Source organism: Fukomys damarensis, unplaced genomic scaffold (genome assembly GCF_012274545.1).
Source record: "Fukomys damarensis isolate Sample0158 unplaced genomic scaffold, DMR_v1.0_HiC HiC_scaffold_14, whole genome shotgun sequence".
Taxonomy (NCBI): Eukaryota; Metazoa; Chordata; class Mammalia; order Rodentia; family Bathyergidae; genus Fukomys; species Fukomys damarensis.
Window position 1 is genome coordinate 82163028 of NW_022900926.1, and position 24296 is coordinate 82187323.

Consider the following 24296-nt stretch of genomic DNA (forward strand, 5'->3'; position numbering starts at 1 on the left):
AATAATATCCAGACAACAGCAAAGTTCTGTTGCTGTTGTGGTACCTGGCACCATTTTTTCTATTAATGTCTTAATCATCATCTGGAAAGAGAACATTCTAGAGTAATATCATTAAATGTAGCTCTGATAAAGCACGGTCCCTACTATGTATCATAAAGCAGGTACTAGATATTTTACATTCATAGAGGTATGATACAGTACTGTCCTACATCAATAATACTAGATTCAGTTTTGGTTTGAAATTTCCTTTGCCTGCAAATAAGATTGCTACCCCTGTTTTTTTCTGGGCTCCTGCCACATGGAGAATTGTTTTCTATCTTTTCACTTTCAGTCTATGGGCTTCTTTTTGCACTAGGTGTTTTCTTTTTTTCTTTTTGTAATAGCCAGGCTTCTTGGTGACAAATGGCCCTGAATAGCAAGGAAATTGCTACCAACAACAAAGGGATAAGTTCACTTTTTCACTAATATAACCCATAATGACTACTTGTTCCAAGATTAGCGTACAAAATAGATTTTTCTGTATCAATATATCTTCAGTCAAATCTTTAGATGACCCTTAAAACCTAATCCCTCAAATCCAAATTAGTATTGTAGCATAACTCAGAAATAACAAGTCATTTCAAAAAGTGCCCAACTAGAATTCCTTCTGGGTAGAAGTGTAAATTGCATCAGAAATTGTCATTGGTCGGATGTGATCCGTTACCAGTGCAGGCAGGGGCTTTGGGAGATCTACTTTCCGAGTAGGCTGATACTGTTTACAGGAATCAATTGGAATCAACAGATCACTGCTGTCTTGACCTCAGACTAATGCCACAATGTGAAGCAGTGAGATTTCTGAAAGTCAGTTTGAGCAAACACAGTGAAAGTGAAATTCCTTATCTTGCCGACGATGTGACAAATGGATTCAATGATATTCAAGTTCTCTCCAGGCACTCAAAATTCATGTAATTTTGTTTTTTAATTCTCAGGATGGGAATTCTCACATTTTGTTTGGTAGCATTTTAAACATGCTTTTAAAAGAGGCCTAATTGAGGCCATGTGTATGTGTATACACATAAATATATCTGTATAGGCCATTAGGGATGCTATACACATACACTCTTTTTCGTTATTCTTGTATAGATAGATCCCTCAATTTAAGAAAAATAAGTTTTGAAAAGTTTACTCACTAATCTAAGCACACAAACTATATTTGTGGGAAAATCATTTTTCTCTATAAGGAGAAGCAAAAGAGGTATTACTTTCTCATATTGTTTAAAATTATACCGGACCAATGATATTCAGATGTCATGGTGTGCTTTCATTTATAGCAAGAGTAAATTCAAGTTTTAGTTCATTTCTTGTCAAGTCCAAGTCTTATTAGTAAGTCTGAAGCTGCAGTTGTATTGAACAGTTTTAACAATGAGACTATTAAAAATATGAATTATGTCTTTTGCCATGGGTTAAACATGATAGGATTTCAGATTTCACTGGCATCTCCTCTATATATTTTTTATAAGATTACTATGTCCTGTGGATGAAATGTGTAAAGCTTTCTATAGTTTTTATTATTTTAATGTATATATTATAAAAAACTGAGAGGTATTTGTTCCATCATGTAAACTAGCAGTTCATTTAATAATGCCAACTTAGAATATTGTACAATTTATACTACACAAATAAATCAATTTACATTGGTAATCACACTTAAAATTGTTAACTTAAAAGTAAAATTTTTATTAACTTAATGTTGATATGTCAAGAAATTTGACAATTTTTTCTGAATCCTATTCAGGAATTTCCCCCCAACTGAATTGTTTAGAACAAGTTGATTTTAAATTAGATAAAAATCCATACCAGACAAATTACTAGTTCTATCTTTCTACATGTTAAATTTTTTCCCTTTTAAGACTTTTTCCACAATTACAAAGATACCTTAAATGGAGACTCTAAAATATTTGTGAAGACTTATCAGATATTACAATAAACAGAGTTTGAAGAACTTTTGTAGAATTATCAGATTAATGACATTTATAAAAATAACAGATACAATTATAATCTCTTCACTACAAGCTTGCATCTATTTTCAATTATGTGTAATGTGTAGTGATTAAAAAGTCATTTAAATTAAGTAAGTTACCATTTTCAAAATCACCTAAATATAACATCTTGATCCAGTATAGAATGTTAAATTAATGATAGAAATAAAGAGTCACAGTTCACCTTTTCAGGTTTGTATTGTTTCATATTTATGCCTTTAGCTTTATAGAAGAATTCAAATCTAAACATTCCGACTGCAGCATTATATTAAATTATGAGGTTTACATCAAAACCAACACTTCACACATGCTCTTTCTTAAGGAGTAATAAGTGTTATATTCTAGATAATGTAATGGTTTCTTGACAACCATAATGTAAGTAATAGATAGTTCAGAGATGAGAATGTTATTGCTCTATGGGAATTACATTTAAATTTTAAAACATCAGGGCCAGGAATTTAGCTCAGTGGTTCTGCTGCCTGCCTTGCAAGCTCAAGGTCCTGAGTTCGATCCCTGGCACCAAAAAATAAAATAATAAAAATAAAAACATTTCATATTAAGCTAAAATACAGAGCTACTAAGTTTGGCATATTCATTGAGCTATCTTTAATGTTTCTTTAAAAAATCAGGTGACAGTTGTATTGATGATAGAAGTTTCTATACAGAATTTACTCACTTCGTCCAATCTAGTTCCATTATAAAATATGTTCTATTATATTACATAGTAAGTCAAAGTCAATTATCACTCTGAAAACTTGCTTTACCCTAAATTCTGGCTAAAGCACTCCAGGTTTTACTATGGACCGTTTTTATGCCATTGCTCCCCTTTTTCTTTTTTAAGAAATAGAATATACTTTCATAAATTTCCATAATGTGTCTTAAGAAAAGTAAGGAGGAATCAGCATAATTATGAGATTGCTGATATAGTGCTTGGAATTCTCCATGTGAGCCAGTGGATGTAAGGAGATGTACATGTATTGTTAGCGTTGTAAAGTTACTCAGTGCAGCCTGAAGCCTGAGTCTCTCCAAGATGGATGTAACCAATTTTGACAACATGTTACAGATACATAAGCATTGAAAAATAAACCAAAAACCACAGTATATTTTACTTTTAACTTTTTGTAAACCATGTTTTGTGGATAACTTCAGTTTTACCACAAGGCTGATATATTTCAATATTTTGAAAATATCTCTGGGGATTTAGTCCAGCGGTTCGGTGGCCTGCCTTGCAAGCACAAGGACCTGAGTTCAATCCCCAGTACCAAAATTATAAAAAATAAAAACAAATTTTAAAAAAGAAAATATTGGTATTAATTTTGAGTTGTCACAGGTAACCTAACCAACCACCATTATGTTTGCTATTGAGAGACACACCTTTCAATAAAATTATTAAAATGCAAAATAAATAAATAAATAATAAAAAGAAAGTCATAGGAAATTAGTTTTTAAAATATAGCCAGAAATAGGAACAAAAGAGCAAAGGAGTAAGGGAAGTGGGAAGGGTAGGGGAAAGAAAAAAAGTTAAAAGAAAAAAAGATGAGAAAAGGTAAACATTGAAACAAAGTCTCTATAAACAGGGAAGGGTGGAGGGGGTGAAGGAGGGGCAGGCACATGGGGAAAAAATAAGAACCAACATACATCATGGAAGGGTACAAGATCCCAGTGATGAATGTAACTGTACTGTATGCCTAAAAAGTACAAATAAAATTAATGAAAAATATAGTCAGCAAGAAGTGTTCATTTGTTTTTAGTTTATCTCATTCTATTACATTTAACAACAAAAACATTTGTCCTTATTTTGTTAATTATGCTAAAGCAAGTGTTTGGAAACAAATCACTGACTTTTTCACATTTCTGGGCTGGGGAAGAACATGAAAGCAAACATTTCTCTGAAAGCCACTTTGGTAATATCTGACACAACACTCCTTATTTTACTGGGGTTTTATTTCATCCTTGTAGGCTTACTATCTCACTGAATGAACAAAGAAAACATCATGTGGAAAAGGCTTCAAGCTCGCTACTTCCAAAAGGGTTCAACCTTTTGAGTGCTACCAATACCATTCATATACCCACACAGTTAGCACTTTTGAATACATTTACTGAAAACCATTAATAAAGCAACAATCTTAGTCTGGTTCTTAACCATGTGTCACAGTGAAACAAGTTCATGTAAATCTGTGAACTGCACGACAATGATCAAATTAACAGTCATTTCAAGAAAAAATGCCCCTCAGGCTGAAAAATAATTAGTAGTCTCTCACTATCTTTTCCTCCTAATAAAAATCACTATATTATTGTTGACTGTGCTAATAAAACACCTCCCATGACCCCGATAGAGCTTGATGTAAAATGTAAGGACTGTTCTACTGTGCAGTCTCACACATCTCCTACTGAACGTTTCCATTTGGCTCTTCGTCTGGGAACACAAGGGCCCAGAGAAGCTGAAGAACTTTTGTCACAGTGTAAAGCAACTCTCACTTGTTTTTTACCACAGTTATAAAACACCCATTTTGACGTTTATTATCTTTGAAATTTAACTTTTAACAGTATAAACTGGATATTCAGAGCTTTGGATCTGAGCAGGAACAAGAGCAAGATACAGACAGATAGAAAATCTATTTAGTGCAAAAAGCAGTCCAAGGTCAGCAAACAAATACGTTGCCATAAACACATCGACTCCAGGACTATGATTTTTTAAGAAGCGTATTAATTGAGAAAGTTACAGTGGTCACAGGCTCAACATTTTTTTCCTTTTAGTTACATTATACCCAATTTACAATGACTTACTGAATGCTTTTGTTCAAACAGTATTGCGGATCTAAAAGGGACAGAAAGAAGTAAAAAGAGTGATCCTCATCCTCACTAAAAGGGACAAAAAGAAGCAAAAAATGTAATTCTTGGACTCAAAGAGTTTATAAAGATAGAGTGGGTTTCTGTGCTGAAGGGGATGGTGAGTAGGTTAATAATATTTCCAAAACGTAAAGTGAGGATCAACTGTTTATTATAGTTTAGAGAAATAAAGAAGCCTAGCAAAGTCATTAAAACATTAAATAGTATTTATGTATTCAGTATAACTCATCAGAACTCAGATGTCAAGAATTAATATGATTCAATACATGTTTTTGAGTGTGGCAAGGTAAATAACTTGGTATACAATGAAGGAAAAATTCCAATGAAGGAACCATAACTAAATATAATAGAAGTCAAAATATGCTCATTTTTCCTAGTGACCATTGACTTTGTAGCAAATATTTTAAATGGACTTTTGTAACGTCTTAGAATTAGATCTTTGAAGTAATGAATAATGCATATGTTCCTTGGGCAAACCTGAGCATTTGAGGCACACATATAATTTAAAATTATTTTTAAATTTAAATATTATCTTATTGGCAAGGGGGAAAAATACATGATCAATATATATATATATATATATATATATACACACACACACATATATACATACACAATTTTTGCCAAAAAGTGAAGGTTTTCTTTTGCTTAATTTTTTCATAAAGGAACATCTTCAACATTACTCCAAACACTTCATTAAAGTGAGATATGAAGAATTCTACATTTAAAAGATGTTGGGAGGGTGTAATAAGTTTGGAAATACTACTCCAAGTTAAGTTAAACATCTCTAGGACTCTAGTATGGTCACATGCATTGTGAAACTAGGAGAAAATGTACTTCCTATAGAGCCTCCAGGAGACTAGTTCTCCAGTACAAAACTTGGCACAGTCACACTTGGTGGTAGATGAGAGCAAGCAGACTCTCAGGTCCTAGTCCCTAAAGGTGAGTCTGGAAGACCGCTTTTAACATTCTTCAGGTGTTAATTTCAGTGTTAATTGCCGGGTCTCTGCAGCTGAAGATAAGCCTTTACAATAGATGCTTCAGGTAATTCAAGGTTCACAAACACTATGGTAATAGATACAGTCATAATAGGCATTAAACCATTGTTTTGAAAAGATTTGTTATTGACAGATGAAAATAAATGTTTTATGATTAGCTGTTTTAGGCCATTGTACGGCACTATTAAAAATAACAGCAGCAGGGATTTATTTAGCTCAACATTCTGGAGCTTCAGAATCAAAGATGTGCTAGCCTCACTGGTTTGGACTTAGGGGAGGGCACTAAGAGTGGATGGCGTCACAAAGGCAGGGGCACCGTGTGGAAAGAAATCACATACTGAAAGTGGAAGCCAGAGAGGACAGATTCACAATTCACTATGAGGTCATGGCCCCAGATGACCTGCTAAGGACTCCCCACCACGCCTCATTTCAGAGTTCCCACCTCCCAACTCGATTGTCACAGTAAGGACAAATTCCCCATACATAAAACTTTAGAGAATGTGCACTATCTGAAACAGAGTCACCTGTTGCAACAGCACAAGTCTTTCATTTGGTGGGCTACACTGTCCTTCACATCACAGTCATGTTAAAATTTTAGAGAGAAGGGGGAATTTTTAAATGTTAGTGGGTGCTCAGTCTGTATTTGTTCTTGAAACAATTATTACATACACTACTCACCAATTCTTTCACTATGGAATGAGCTCTACTGGTCCTTTGCTTTTCCTTTTCTTTTTCTTTTTTTCTTTTCCACTTCTTTCTATGGAGCAGAAAAAAAAATTACCTTACCTTTTTTTTTTTTTTTTTTTTTTTCCTTTCCCTGGCTTTAAATAGTCAAGAGTTCATTAAACAGAATAGGAGGGATCGGGCATTTAGTTCAGTGGCACTAACCTTGCAAACACAAGGCCCTGAGTTCAATCCCTGGCAGCAGGGTAAAAAAATAACAGATAGAGAATTGGGCAATTGGGCTTTAAACACTATCAGCTGCTGGGTGTCTAACTCTTAACTTCCACTGATAAGGGGAAGAGCCTGTTTTGATTAGGTATTCCAGCTTTTTGAGTATTGCAACTTAAGATTCAAGAGTGAACAAGCCCAAAAAAGTGCTAAAAAGAGATAAAACTGTCAAAGAATCCCAAAAGATAGATAAAAAAGGAAAAATAAAATAAAACAAATGCTTTATTTTCTGAAGAAGTCAAGTCCACACATTAAATTGTTTCCATTTTCTTCTCATCTGGAAGATGCAATTTTTGTGTTGGATGCTGTCATAGAATTCATAAGACAGTAATGAGATTGATCTTTCTTTGAAAATAAAGATTAGTAGTGCAACTATTTGGAAAATTTGACTAAAGAACTGTTGAGAAAGTGGCTATTACTGTTCTAATAGCTAACTATTAAGGGTTATCTTCCTACTTTTCACATTCTGTATTTACAAAAAACTGACAAAACTATAACCTATGCTCATGAATTCTTATACTTCAAAATCAGTGTAACTTAACGCAATTTAAGATAAATGAGCAGATCCTAAAACCTAGTATCTCAACTCTGTTCCTGAAGTGCTTTATAATGCATTTATTAAAACTGCCAATTTTTGCTGGCCATTTGAATTTCTTGCTTTAAAAAGTGTCTATTCAGGTCATGTGGCCATTTTTGATTGAATTACTTATGCTTTGCTGTTACAATTTTAGTTACTTACATATCCTGGGTATTAACCTCTTGTCAGAAGAATAGGTAGTGAATATTTTCTCCTCTTCTGTAGGTTTTCTCTGCACTCAGCTGACTGCTTCCTTTGCTGTGCAGAAATATTTTAATGTGATGTAATCCCACTTGTAGCCATCAGTGAAATACAAATCAAAACTACAGTGAGATATGAACCATCTCATCTTAGTTGGAATAGCTGTTATAAAAAATGCTGGAAAAATATCGGGGAAAGAGAATTTTTATTCACTGTTGGTAAGAGTGCAAATTAGTACAACCATTGTGGAGAACAGAATGGAAATTCCTCAAAAAAACTAAAAATAGATCTACAATGTGATCCCATTGTCCAATTCTGGAAATTCACCTAAAGGAAATGAAATCAACATGTGAAAGAAATGTGTACATGTCCATGTCTATTGTGGCACTTATTGATAATAGCTAAGATATGGAATCAGCCTTGGTGCTTATTAACAGATCAATGAACACAGAAAATACAGCACCCAAACAAATGGAATATTATATAGCCATCAAGAGTGAAATCTTGTCATTTGCAGCAAAATGGGAAAGAAGTCTGGAGGATATTAAATGGAATAAGCCATACACAGAAAGACAAATAGCACATGTTCTTTCTTATATGTCAAAGCTACAAGAAGTATACCTGGATCTGAATGTAAAACAGTGAATACTAGGGGTTGGGAAGGGTGTTTGTGTGGTGGCAAAGAATAAATGGTTGGATTTGATCAGTGTGTAGTGCATGCCTGTGTAGAAATATCACACTGACCCCCATTACTATGTATAATTAATATGTGTTAATAAAAAATAATTATTGAAAATGCCAATTTTCACATTTCTTTGAAAGTAAAATGATTCTGGTAATATACATTTTGAAAAACAATGTCTATTGAGAAATTAAACTATTATTTATGAAAAATTTTCAGTGATACAGCAAGCAAAATTCCACCTGAAGATAGTTAAGCAATAGATGGGTGGTTGAATGAATGAATAAATGAACAAATAAATGAAGATAGCTGGTACACACAAATACAATTCCTCTCTCAATCATTTAAATTCTAGGTCTTTATTTGCCACTGTGAAAAAAAAAGAGTTTAAATGCTAATGTATTGCTTAGTTTTGTTCTGTTATTTTATTGATGCAGCAAACCGTCTATCATAGTCACAGCGACTTAAAACGACCCTCTATTACTATCTCTCACCTTTCTGTAAACTGACTCTCTTTGCAGCGTTTGCAGTTTTAAATAGAAGTTTCTCAAGGAATGTCGGAAAGGATGACTGGTGTCACCTGACAGTTTGACTGGACAGACATTCCCAGTGGAGAGCAGTGCATGCTGGATGACACATGAGTGCTCTGCTGGGGCCGCACGCCACACAATGTACAAGCAACACTTTCGTGTGGCTCAGGCTTCTTCTAGGTTTTTAGAGGAAGCACCATAAATACAGTTGTGCCAAGAGGCCCACAGGAAAACTACAAAACTATGTATGATGTAGTCACGGAAATCCCTGGCTGTCACTTCACTATAGGAACAGACAAGTCAATAAATCCAGGCAACATTTAAGAAGAGGGTAACAGCTTCCATCTTCTGATTTGAAAAGGGGAGCAGGAACTGGTGGTGTTTCACACTATTACACCTTTTTAGTGGTTCTTCTCTCTTCAAACACATAAATATGTCTACAAATTAAAATGAGGTATTTCAGTGAAAGCATTTCTATTCCTGACATAAAAAGATCTCAAACCATTCAAATTCCCTCCAGATATATTTGTCCTTCAGGCATAGAAAAAAAATTGCAAAACACTTACATATGATTTGCTTCATTTCAATGAAATCTAAACATTGCCAATAATTTGTATGTCCTGCAGTTGATAGCAAATATTTTATAAAATGTGAAGTTTGAAGAAAGTTCAAATACCCTTGTTTTACCTGTAGTCATCAACTGTTAAACAGAGTATATCCCTCCTTTCATGTATGTCAAAATGGAGTAAATATGTATAATCCTATTTTGCAGAGGAGGCTCAAAAAGTTAAATGTTCTTTTATTTTTTAAATCTTTTTCCTAAATTTGCCAATTTAATAAATAGTAAAAGTGACTCCAGCCCAGGGATTTTGCCCCACGATACATGCTGCTTTGATAAAAAGTTAATGAATATGGTGAAAATTTGTGGAGAAACTGGAGATGAAAGCATGGCGGTAAGATGTGAAGATACAGTAGGAGCCAGGGAACAGGGCACCAAGAAAATTTCATTTTACTGCTAGTCCAACACATGTTTTCCGCTATCCTAAACTGCCAGAGTGACAGAGTCTTATAACATCCACAGTCTGGGAAAAATGAAAAACAAAGCAAAACTGTAGACAGCGGAGAAAGAGAATAATGCCACAGAGGTCATGGAACCGGCAGCCAGGTTAAGGCACAGTGTGGCTGGCGGTGGGGTGTGGGAAATACACTGACAAGTGAGGAACAATGAGCTACATGGAGCTGGGAGGGGCGACCCAATCCCTCCCTCCGTGCTCACACCCCTGCTGCTGAATAGCCTTTTGGCTTTGTGCAGCGCTTGAGGAAAGCTGTGAAAGCAACGATGAGAACATCCATACTGCCAGTTACATAGCACTCTCTAATTTTTTTTAATCTTTCTACTGTTTAAAAACAAAACAAAACAAAACAGCATGCCTATAGCAAAATGAATTAATTTGAAATTTCAGTAACAAGGAAATATAATGTAACAAATGAAATACACTGCTGCCTAATTATATAGTATTATGTTTCTGTTCCAGACTCATGTTTGTAGTTCAATCTTAAAAATGGAGAAAATAGAATAAGCAGCGTTAACTTTGATTTATTTTATTTCTCTAAACAGCATATAATTGTTTTAAATGGAGTTAATTTTTTTGAAGAAAATACTCTGACAAATAAAATTACAAAAAAGAAAGGGATATAATGAAACTGTTAAACATCACCTATTATGTTATTAGTATAATAGGACATTTGCATATGTGACTTGTTGGGAGACTAATCCCTACAAAATATTATTCATTAGGCTTTAAAATCTCATCAAAATTTGCCTCAAAAATCATGCCACATAAGCAACTTTTTAATGATATATTTTTGAATAAATTGATTCATTTCTTTGAGGGGCTAAGTGATATCATATTATTCTTGATAAAACTGATGCACACTTCAATCCGTGACAAGTTACATTTCCTTAAAAAGAAATCAAATTTAATGTTATTATTCATCTGCCTGTGAGTCTTATCTATGCATTCATCTATATTCATCCCAACCTATTATGAATAATAATTTCTATTTTATTATCCATGTTTTTTGCTGCAAAATGCACAAAAGTAATTAAACCAAATTGAAACAATTATAAAAATACACTATTCAATAACTCAGTTGCCAAAAAAGTTTTACTGTACCACCCTAAGGAGACAAAAAAAAAAAAGCCTCTATAGCACTAACATCATTGCACAGTTCCACATGTTACATTTATTCCTGCAAGCCAGCCAAGCTCAAATTAATTGTACTGACTAAACTTTTCTTCTTGGAGAAAATTAAAGATATGCTGTTGTCAACACTTGAGCACAACCTTGCCGACACTTAAATGCAGAGAAGGGTGTGACATCCTGCCCCGGCTGCCTTGTGCTAATTAATCACTCTGGTATTTAGGACCATTCAAGCAGACAAATTAATGGGGAATAATTAGTGTATCTTTGTTCCAGCTCAGCTTTGCACACCAGACACTCACAGGGAGAGAGGGGAGTTTGCAGAGTGCGAGCCATTAGCATGTGCATAGTTTCACTTCTGTTCAGCAAGTTCTTGGGAGATTAAGAGAAAGGCCAAATTAGCAGACGTGTGACGGGGTTAGGACACCATTCTGGAAAGAAAGCCCTCTGTTTGGGTATCAGCTTTCAGAAGCAAGTTGTTCATCCAGATACTGAATTTCATAAAATCCAATTAAACCCCAGGGAAAACATAATTTCATAATTCCAAAACAAGCTCTTAAAGAAGTAAAGTGAGAAAGTCATTTTATTTACATTATTCATATTTATTTATATAATATGGAGATAAATGCAACCTGAAGAAATTGCACATTTTATCTTCATTTGTGTTGGCTTCTGTGAAATTTTATTGAAAATAGATTTTTATCAACCAATAACACACATTTTGTAATTAAATAATATAGTCCATTTAACCTCTCTCCATTTATGAAGACCTCTCTGTAAATAATCCCTACAGCCATAAAATTGAATTTTTTTTCTGATAGGAATTATAGAGTGGAAAATTTAAAGTCTCCATATAGAAACCAGAGTGACAAGAGAGTATTGATTAAATTCTGTCCCACTTTACAGTGCCGACTGGGTTCAGTGTGCCCACTGACTGAGTGAAGGTAAAGCTTTTTACCAAAATATATTTTGAATCTAAAATATAAGTTTTGAGATTTAGTCCATTGAGAAAATACCACAGTTTAGATTCACTGTCAGAAATAAAACAGAAATGAAACCAACTGTCTCCTAAGAGTTCAAATTTTCCTGGAATAAACTTATCAGTTTTGCTTTGCTACTTAGATTCCTTTCCTCACCAGACAGTAACATCCCATTTTCCCATACACAATATGCAAACACCAAATTACATACTGGTGATAAATTATTTCAGAGCATTTTATTAATAGTTTGCTATCTACAGAACCAATGAAACATACCACGAATAATTGTGTGAATATATGTATATACATTCACATAATCACACTTTTAATACCATATGTGTGAGTGATCTTTAATTACATTTTTCATTTTTATGCAGTTTATGTAAGGAAGAAATTTTTGCTATTTCTGTATACCTAAGGTTCATGTGTGTGTGTGTGTGTGTGTGTGTGTGTGTGTGCATGTGTGTGTGTTTTCTTTACTATTTACTACATCTCACTAACTCTCTAGCCTTGTGCTTTAACATTCAAGGCAAGGATAACTGATGCAGCCAATATGGAACACTCCTGAAAATTCCACATATCTGCAGGAAGGTTCATCCCCTGAAAATTTCACCTTTGAGTACTACACATATCAGGCTGGTCTGGAGGGTCAGGGGCCAGTGTGAACGAGACCACATAAGAGAGAAAAGAGACCACAGGTGACACAGGTGAGCAGTCCTTTTGGAAGGAAATTCCACCACCCAAACTACAACGGAATTTAGTACGGAGCACTGTGTATGAGTTTAGTTCTCCTGATAACACAACATGAAAATAGTGAAAGAATACTTGCCATGATTTTGGATTTTTAAAAATTCACACTCAATTGTTATGTTTCATAGAAACATCATTGTAATGTATAATACTCTAGGATTTGTGCTGGTGGACAAGGAGGGGGAAAAGCCAGTCACAAAACCACACACTCTCAAAATTTCTTAGAGGCGAGAAATGAATCTCTCTCGTTTCCTCTGAGATACTAAATTACTGCCTCCGATAAGCCCAGATGCCATTAGAAAGGCTTCCATCCTGGGAGTGGGTCCTCCTAGATCTTTGAAGGTGCCTAATCCTCATTAAAGGCAAACCCTGGGCGTAGGAGGGGCTGTGCTGGCATCAAGGCACCTGGCGACGACTAAAAGCGCTGGCCCCATGTGCGGCTGCCGCTGAGCAGCAGAATGTAATTTAGTCGCACCAGCGGGAGCAGGGGTCAATGATTTTATATTAATGGGGATCACGACAGTTCTAAGCTGTGGCGTGCTTTGAAATAAGTGTTGTACAAGGCAGCAAAGAGAGCTCGGCTGAGGAAATGAGCTGTGTCACTGCCTCCTCATGCCTTGCAGCAAACACTGGAATGTTTTCAGTTGCTGCAGACTCTGTGCTATCATAACATTTTATAAACAACAATTACCTATTTCATTTTGAAAAGCTCAAACTCCTAAAATTATGCTGCTAACGATGCTACTAAGGATGAGAAAATTCCTTGCTGGTCAAAATAGAAACCAAAGACGTGGTTGAATGAATGAAGCAGAGAAGGAACGTTTACATCTGCAAAATAACTTAGGAAAGTAATGCAAACCATGTTGTGGGTGTTTGTTTTGCTGGTAATAAAAGATGGTACATTATTATATACCTTGAAATATTATCACAGTGTCCATAGCTAAAACAAAGGACACAGAAAGGGAGTTAGAGATAGTGATTTTGTATTGTGGGCAGTGTTCTATTCTTTTCTATATTTGAAAGCACTGTTGTCACATTTTATACTAAATTTTCATGTATTTTCAGAAATACCACGTTGAAGCTCCATATTACATTTCCAGAAAGTCAGCATTTTTTAAAAATTAGTAACTGGGTAAGAAACCATTTTTCTCAACATCCTTGCATAAGGAAATGATGCAAAGTAAGAGTTTTTCCGGGCCTAAAAGATGGTCAGATGAAAACAGGTGCATCATATGTGGTCAGAAATAGAGGTGTGACAAGGAAGGAGGTTTCATTTTTCAAAATTTTTTTGAAGTGCACAGGTCAGAAGTACCAGAGCCAATAGGGATAAAGGTATATCTGTGACAAACGCAACTAATTAGAAAATATATCATTAAGTGTATAACAGCTGCACCAGAGTTATAGAAAGTATTCAACAGTGAAAAAGTGTACATATTTATCAGAAAAATAAAATATATTCTTAAACACTGCCACTTGGAAAAAGTTGATTAATTTTCAGTGCTTGTTGCATTCAAAAGAGAGTTCTAATTGGGTTTGGGGATTAGTGCAACATCCTGAAGAACAAACTGGTATAACTGAAAGGTAAAGTACATATTATCTACAAAACGCTTTATGTGAGATAAAATCTAAGTTTCACTAGTCTGTTAAAAACACACTTTACAAAGATTATCTGTGAAACAGTTGTGCTGTGACAGTCAGTATATGTGAATTTGCACATATATACTGACATATGTATAAAGACTTTACAATCAGAAATGTTTAGAAACACTGGATTCTAAAAGTTATTTTTAATACTCCTGAATAAGTTAGCCTACTAAATGCACTGAAAATTCCTATGATACAAGAATCTGTTTAGTTTCTTTCAAATTTGTATCTATCCAACTAATTTTATTACTACTTAACATCTGTTTTATAAAACTTTGGAAATACTGTATTAGAGTTCACTGAATTAGAGAATGTGCATTTTTGTCAAGTGGAACCGGTAGATGCATTCTCAGTGCCACATTTATTCCTGTGCATATTGAAACTAGTTAATGGAAGACTTGTGTTGATTATAACTTAGAATTTCAGACATTAAAATGTCTGTAATAAACTACATGGTGTTTATAAGTTAACATATCTCCTAACTGGAGAAACAGTCTACGATTTCCCAAAATAGAAACAGAAAGGATGGTAGGCACATTTTCTATGTCCAATATGAAGAAAGGAGTCACCAAAGGTTAGGTTTTTAACTAACTCATAATTTGGATTAAGGGATGGTTTGGATGTTTAAAACTGAAGATACATGTAGCCTTGTAGGAACAATCAGAGCCAGGACTAAGGTGAGATAAATGAGTCACTCTCTTGAGCTCAAAATATAAGGGGGAAAAATCTTCAGTAATTAACATATATATATTTTAATCAATATTTTACAAATTAAAATGTATGCAAATAAACTTGTGAACAAAATGTCAAAATTTTAAGTAAATACAGAATTAGTGTTGCTGATAGTTCCTGTATGATTAAACATATCACAGGGAATGAGAAATTACCAGCAGAAAAATTACTGGAAGAAAGAAGAACTTGATCAGGAGTTCAAATTAGTTCTGATCCTTTCTGTTAATAAACAGCTATACATGTTCTGTTCTCTAAAACCGTCCTGAGGAAAATCTCTCCAATGAAATGCTCATGATGTTATAAAATATGGTAGGTAGTAGCTTTAATATCATATTTGTTTGGGAAAAGCCATGCTGCACTCATCCTATTTCATTATTATGGGACTTCCTGGAATTTTAACACTCTACTACATTTCATGACTTTTATCAGAAACAATATACATATTCAACAATTAGTGCATTTTTTAACATCCTAGCTATAGCAATCAAAATGCAGAGCAAAATGAATTTGCTACTCCTCTCTACAAAATGTTAACATTTTAAAGACATTTTTAGAGGTAATATGAAAAGCAAATAAGAATTTAATATAAATTAACACTCTACAGAAACATAATTTTACTATGCTTGTAGAAATATATATCACATTTATAGCCCAGCAAACTTACTTCATATTTAATCTTCCTAAGAACAGGGGATCTAGATCTTGACTTAAGCAGCCAAAACTAAATGTTGAATTAGCGCTGATGTTCTGCTTTTGAAATCTTACAAAAGACATGTAATCTTATAAAAGACATGTAAAAGATTAGAAAATGAACCAACCTAAGTGGCCTCAATAGGTGTGGTTATTTTTATTAAGTTTATTGGTACACTTTTAGTATACATTATTATGATCACGTTCATCATTGGGACTTTGTATCTGTCCATGATCTATCTTGGCTCTTCTTTTTTCCTCAATCCCCTACCCATGTTTCCACCACCCCTCCAGTCTTCCCCATTTACAAAAACTTTGTTTTCATTTTTTACTTCTTTTCTTATATTTTTTTCTTTTCCTTCTTTCCTTTCCCTTACCTCCTCCCTATTTCCCCTTCCACTCTGGACTTGTTCTTCTTATTTCACATCATCAATTATATGTTTGGATCCTCATTTACACTTTAAATTTCTCACACAGGAGAAACTGTTATATATGTGTGTCCTTTGTGATCACGTATGGACAGATTTTTCAAATATTCCAAAATATACAAAATTGGGTGTTTCTTTTACAGGAGACATAAACTTTTATATAAAGTTAATCATTATTGATTGTATTGTTCAACTTATTTCTTTGTTGAATATATTTTCCTCTTCAAACCTGAAAGAACTACTGAAATAACCTTTTAGAAATGGATTCAGCTATTTTGAGGGTTATCAAACATAAGTGTATGATGTATCATCTTTTCAAGTTGTGCATTTATAATTAATTGGTACCTTTTTATCTCCAGTCTTTTGATAGTGATTGTATCACATTTGATATTACCACTGACATTTCTATTATTCTTATTTTTGCCTGGTGTTCTTCTGTCTCTTTATCTTTATCCTTGTTTAATTCAGCGCTGTGTGTCTCTTTAAATGTCTTTTCTGCCTATTAACTCAAATTAGCAGTCCCTATCTTATGATGAGAAAATGCAATTCATTTACATTTAGTGTTGCCCTATAAGTTTGACATTTTTACTTCTCCCTTAATATTTTGTATATAGTAAATTTTCCTTTTTTTGCATTTGAACATTCCATTTTGCCCTTGTATATCTGAAAGTATTGCTACAATTTAGCATTTTACTGACAGCCTCATTTTCCTATTTGTATAAACTGGCAACATTTCTTTATCATGATAAGAAAAGGCAATGATAGCTATTTGCTCTACTAAGATGCACTTCGGTGCATATTAGATTGCTTTACCTTCCTTTTCCTCAAGATATCTTCCTCACTGCAGTAAGATTAGCTTAGAGGAATAATTTAATTTCTTCACTCATCTCTCCTTTCTTCTCCTTTGCAAAGAGCAGACATTTGGAATGTTTTACTTCTTTACTCCTTTTAATTTAGTTTCTTCACTCATCTCTCCTCTCTCCTCCTCCTTTACAAAGGGGAGGCATTCAGGACGTTTCATTTCCTCACTCCTTTCCCTCGCTCATTATTACTCACAGCTCAACTTCCAGGTTTTGTTGAAATAATTAGATATTTTAAATTCAATATGGTTATTAAAATTCCCTTTTATATACTAACTTCTGTTTCAAGAGGCCTAATCTAGCACTTACATTCTACATTTCCATACAGGTAAACAATTCACACACATACTAGTGTACTACAAGTTTTATGATCTTGCTATTTTTTCCTTGGCATCTCCTATCATGAGCTCTCTATTTAATCTGTCTTATTATGAGGGCTCTTACATACTTCCCACAGAAGCACTACTTGTGTAAGTTAGTGACATTCTTGGATATTTTATAGTTTCAGATCCCTTTCCTCAGCTTCATATTTGGATAGTAGAACATTGGATGGTACACAATTTTACTGAAATACGTGTTTTTCCGAAGTTAGAAGTAAAAAATAAGGTATATTTGAATCATAATTCAAAGCTTATAACATTGTTCTATTTTTCTATTTTAGTCTCTCTTAATGACATTAGTAAATAGATATAAAATTATGTAAAATATTTAAATAACAAAATAATAAAAGATAAAACATTTTTAATCAAAGCCTGGCATCTCTTAATAACTTATTAAACGATTGCTGTAATAGTTCTGATATTATTTGAAGAGATTTTTCTCAGGTGCAACAGTAAATTTTTAAGTGATATCAACTCTTTCTGAAAACTGAATTAACTTACCTAAATCAATTCCACTCAAAATCTTAGATAAATTTTGTGGCTTGATATGACATTATATATATATATATTTTTTCATATGTATTTGAAACAATATGGCAAAATGATTCCAGAGTTCACTAGCTGATCACTTGTAAAGATAGCTCTTTTCGTCAGAATTTATACCACAAATTGCAATGCAAATAATTCCACAAAGATTGAAGTGTTAGATGATAAAATAAAAAAACTGGAAAAATATCCTATCTGTAAAAAGGAGGAGGAATTCAAATATGTTTAATATTTAATTTTTAAAAATCATGATTAAAAATGAGGCATTTGAGAAGTATCAAAATTCCATAACTCAAATATGTAAATAGACTTAAAAGGTTGTCTTTTAGAATAAAAATAAAAGGTAAACAATACTTGAGAAATTTTGTTACAAATGTGGAAGGAAATTTATATTATTAATCAATTAGTTCTTATTAATCAATGAAAAGCCTATAGCTATTGTTAAAGGAAGATTAATGCTTATAAAGTTATGTAAAATATTCAACACCAATTATAATCAAATAAATGCAAATTAATTTAAAAAAATTTTTTTTTCGATTTTCATCTGTTTTATTAACCTTTCTCTTCCTCCTTTTCTTTCCTCTTCTTTTTATATTAAACTTAATGGAGTAGGAGGACCAAGAATTAAGCATAATCTATGAACTGCTGCTAGAATTTAAATTCAAATAATTTTGCTAGATATTAGCATCATACTCCTAGTTACACTTTCAGGAATTAAATTTTATGGAATTATGTGGTAAAGCAAACCAAAGATCTCTGAATAAAAAAATTGACTGCAACACCACTCAAAGCAACAAAATACTATAAATAACTCAAATGAGGGCCGGGGATTTGGCTCAGTGGTTCCACCATCTACCTTGCAAGTGTGAGGACCAGAGTTTTATCCCCAGTACCAAAAAAAAAAGAACAAAAAATGACTCAAATGACCAAAAACAGGGGAAAGAGTAAATAAATTTTAGCCTATACACTTGTTGTAACAGCATATAATCATTTACAATGATATTTAAAACATTTAATATAGTAGGAAAATGATCAGAAAATAGCATTAGCTTTGGAAAACCAGAATTTATAGTTCAATATTTAGAAGAATTGTAGTTCATCATAAACAAATGCACATAAAAATACTACATTAAATGTTAGCAATGTTTCACATTAGATGATGTTACTTAAATATATTTAAAACATTGGTCTGTAAATTTATTCTGGCCTCCCTCCATCTTTCCCTTACTCCTTTTTTTTCTTCCTTCCTTTTTTTTTTCTTTCTTTCTTTTTGTGTGTTTGGTTTTGGTGGTTGAACCTAGGGCTTCACTCATTCTAGGCAAGCACTTTACCACTGTATTACATGCTATGCCCTAAACATCTTTCTATATTAGAAATTTTCTATACTAAACAACTATTGTTTCAATGTCAGTAAAATCTTTATTATTTGAATAAACTCAATATCAGAAAAAGTATTTGCTGATATAAAGTAGTTGGTGGTAAATCACAGAAAGAGATCACAAGGTAGAACAAACAGTGGTAGTTTCATTAATAATAAATAATTAGCATTAAATATTATTTAAATTAATCATCATTTTTATTTTGCCTTTTGTTTTTATATATTTCTTTCTGTCTCTTGATTTCATGGATCAATTTCTCCACACTTTCACTTGTCATTTTACATAGCATTGCCCTGATTTGTCATTGTTTCTGAACATGAACGGATAACAATATGCTAGCCATACTATTTAGAAATTATCAATATGACCATAATATCAAAGAAATTCATAGTGCAATTTTATCTTTGTAGTGTTTAGTTTCTAGGGTTAAATATCATTAACAGAAGGTGCCATGGGGAAAACATAAATAATCAAGGGCCTTTGTACAGTCAGAGAACACAGTGGTGTATGAGATATTCTTACTATGCTAGTAAAACAGAATGAACATTTACAATAAGTGCAGAGAGGTGCTGTTTTACTTTTAATATGCTTGGTGATAATGTGAGATAGGAAGAAAAGGTGCAAAGTGAACGGGGAAGTGGGAGTGGTAGGGGAAAAGTAAGATGGGAATGGAATTAACATGAGAAAAAGAAAAAATGGAAACAGTAGATAGGGAGGGGTGGAGGGGTTGAAGGGAGGGCAGGGGACAGGGAAAAAAATAAGAACCAAGATGGATTATGTAAAGATGAACATTTCCAATGATGAATGTCATTACATCATATACACCAAATGTGCAAATAAAATTAATTAATTTTTAAAAATACGCTTAATGAAAAATATTTTCAGCACAATGAACATATTCATTATAGTAAATTTCTCACTGATGGCTAAAATACAAAGCAGTTTTGGGCAAAACAGTATTTAGTGATACTTAGAAATGCTTTTGGCATCTTGAAGGAAATAACAGATAAAACATGAACATTAGAGTTTATTGCAGGTAAAAAAACAATTATCAAACATTATCCTCCTCACTTACCAAACACAAATAATTTACTTCACTGCTATTGTGGTTCTCAGCATTATCCTAGCTGAAAATTTTTAATTGTGTAGCAAATTCAAGCCTGCAAAATAAAAAAAGAAACATATAAATTGAATGCTACATTTTAAAGTAAAGCCCACTTTATGGAAAACAATTGGTTGTATCTCATGTTATCAAAAATATACCTTACAGATTGATCCATGTTATCTATGTACCATTTCCTTATAAATATCAGAATGAAATCATTGCTTTAATTTTTCCTTTTCTGTTCATGCCTGAATCCAACAGATATAAAATGTGTCAATTCCATTTATTTTAAAAGGGACTTTTAATTTTTAAAATATAGCAACAGATATTCAAAACATTACTATTCTATCAAAGTACACTATGATTTCTTTTAACTACCATTTGCATCTGGAAACGCTAACAAATTTTTTTTTTTTTAATTTCAACTGTGCTGAACTAGCAAAGGAATGTGCTCTAGGGGTTTTAAACTCAATAGCTAGTAATTTATTCTCAATTGTCTCCGTATTAGGATGATACCAACAACATAAGCTATATAAAATATTATTAAGACTATCTAGTGTACTATTGATCCTTTATAATATTTTATAAAATTGTTTAAAGTCACTTAATGCCTTTTGATGGGATCTTTAGAGAAGATTGATACCTTAAAAAGAATTTCAAAATACAGTAAAAAGCAAGAATATTTCAATTTAAGTGCTAGACACAAAACAGAAAAATGATTGGCAGTTATTTTTCAAGGAGCATTTCAAAGAGTACTCAACCGTCATCCTTTAATACATACTCATGAAATTAAAAAAATCTTGAATCATTGTATAAAACCTTCTCCTTATTCAAAGACAGAACTTTAAATTAATATATATGTTGTATTTTTTTGTAAGTGAGCCAGAGAATAAAAGAGTGAGGGAGGTGGAGAAATAGAAAGCAGACAAAGAAAATGAGAAGAGAAAAATAAAAATAAATTCAATAAAAGTATTTTGTCTACTTAATATTAAACCAAATATTAAAATCAAGGCATATTAAAAGAAGATTTTTCATTGTCTCTAATTCATACGTACAATATATTTTTTTCTCTTTTTTGGTAGAAATTAAAATTTACCCCCACCACAGTGGCCAAAAATAACCCTTTGTTCTATCTTTATTTCAAAATTTTATGGGTTATCTTTTGAAGCCATGAAGGACTCAAAAGCAACATTTATTCCTTGTGTTGTTGAAAATGAAAAGATTCAGTTGTGAATCAAAATGGAAGCAAATGTAAAAAGGAGGGCATAGAATGTCACATGTATAGCTTCCCACAGTTGTTGGGCCGACTTTTCCTTTGCTGGGTCAGTGACCTCAGTACTCAGGACTGTCAAGTGAAATGGTCTGAGCAACACCTGTTTTCCCAGAACCCTCAACCCAGATTTAGCTCCTGGCCCTGCTATGCCCTTATAAAACGCACAGCAACGGAGTCAAGAAAATGGGCAATTGCCTAGGGAATTTTGCTATACTTTTTGACTAACTGCTTATATATTATTTCTCACTTGTAATGAAGAGAAATGCATTTATAAAATTGAAGGGCATTATTGATTAGTCTAGACAGCTTTGAATCAGTGAGTTTTTAAATGTCACGACTTTACGTGTGTTAGCAATACAACCTTGTAACGTAGTTGGGTCTTACTGTAAAAGCATCCAAGTTTTAATGTATGTACATTTTAGTACATGTCCCAGAAGAAAACTGAATCTTCTTTTGTAGGTTTAAAAAACATACATTAAAATTCTAGAGTTCAATAAAATACAAAGTTATTGAACTTAATTAAAAGGGAGTAAAATAGGTTGTAACGTGGATGAAATATGAAGTATGAGGTGCTGTCACTTGATCACTTCAGTTGCTCTAATAATTTTATTTACATTTTTAAGTCTTTGGAAAAGCCAGCCAGGCTGTTTATGGTCCATGTATTTAATACATGTCATGACTAAATTACAAGACAGCCTGCTAGTTTCATCTCTTTGGTCTTATACATAGAGACTTAAACCTAACACATCACATAGTTATTCAACTGGTATTAAAAAAGAAGAGGCTTCTCTTCCAGGAAAGCAGCAATTTAAAAATAAATCACAATATTTTTCTGTCAGGAAACTGCTCCAAAATTCTGAATAAGAGAGAAATTAGAAAGGGAAAATGTAAAATCCCATAAAGGAATTATAAACCTTCAAAAGTTTAATATGTTAGCATTGAGGAGCATTGTTTGTTTCCAGCTCCAAGTCAGTGTTCCAGAATAAAGAGTTTCTCCCAAACACCAAGGGTCAAAATCAGAATCTGAACAGGTGAGCTTGGTGCCTGGCAGCTTGGCCCCATGGCAATAGAATTGGCCCAAAGTGGCCTCTGTACTTTCCTCTGCTCCACGTGACTGCTCCTTTGGGCAATGGGAATGTTTGACTTAGAGAAATACATGCAAAAAGGAAACAACAAAAAAGAGATTACAAGTTGGGCATGGTGGTGCATGCCTGTGATCCCAAGCATTCAGGGAGGCTGAAGCAGAACTCCAAGTTTGCACCCAGCCATAGCAATTTAGCAACTTAGTAAGATCCTGCCTCAGTTAATAATTAAATAAGTAAGATTAAAAGGGCTAAGGGGTGTAGCTCAGGGTGAAGACCTTAATGTCAATCCTTAGTACTGCTCAAAAACTTTTTAATTTTTTAAAAATAGGCTCTTTATGCACAATATACTGGGAAAATAAACCAGGGAAGATTTATGTAGAGTACCAATTAAAAAGTGTAAACTCCGATACCACAGCAGGTGAGTTAAGAATTTTTATGTGCTACTCAGTAAGGGTCAGAGAGACATCAATTTTTAAGAAACACTAAATATCATGAAAGAAGGTAGTGATGACAAAACAGAGTAATAGAAACCTTATACTCATGGTAAAAATTTCTGAACTCATATATTTGACTTAAAGAAATTGGATATACTAAAAGCAATCTAAATCTTAGATGGTCTTAGAGCTAGAACTGCCATGAGGTTATTTTTTAAAAGAATAAAGAGGAATGATGCCAAGGTTTCCATTTAATTCATGACACTAGTACACTACTAAGAGAAATAATCAACGAAATAATCAATGAATAACTCTCTAAACTACTCACGTATTTAAAAACATGCCTTTGTTAACTTTGGAAAACCGATGTATAGAATCATTTTTGTCCCAAGATAAAAGATTTTGACAAGCGAATCAAGTGTCTTTAACAGTTTTTATGTGTTTGCTACAGATATTCTAGTTCTGGCATTCACATTCAAGTGTCTCACAAAACACAAAGATTGCAGCACAAAGATGTTCTTCACAATATTATTTATGGCTTGTTCATTCATTCAATAAGACTCTAAAATTGTTTTAATGTCAATATTTTAGTATATGTGTGTAGTACATAATGTTTGCATTCCTTATGTGAAGTTGGGACATGTATGTAACTCATCTTAATTCCTTTTAAAAATATTTTTTGAGAACTTTACATGGGCCAGGCTATGTGTCTGCTATTTAACTAAAAAAAAAAAAAAAGAAAAAAAGAAAAATGCCATTAAAAGACTGATAGTTAATTATGGTACAGGCATATGATGAGCTATTATGCAGTTATTAAAATGATGTTTATGGAATGTTTAATGACTTGGGAAAATGCTAATGATTTAATACTGAGTGAAAATGTACTTACAAAATAGCACTTACCATATTATCTGAGACATGTAAAAATTGCATTAAAAATGGAGGAATATTCCAAAATATGAACACTAATTGCCTCTAGGTGGTAGAATGATGGATGCT

The 24296-nt window shown here is 33.1% G+C and overlaps 1 long non-coding RNA gene across 1 annotated transcript; it reads right to left on the bottom strand.

The window, feature by feature from the left end:
- Positions 1–5609: 5609 nt before the first annotated feature.
- On the bottom strand, positions 5610–8002 carry LOC104871473. Its single transcript, XR_782873.1, has 3 exons — positions 7557–8002; positions 6545–6623; positions 5610–5933 (listed from the first exon to the last, which is right to left on the bottom strand). It is a non-coding gene; the product is annotated as an uncharacterized LOC104871473 (long non-coding RNA).
- Between the last annotated feature and the right edge of the window lie 16294 nt (positions 8003–24296).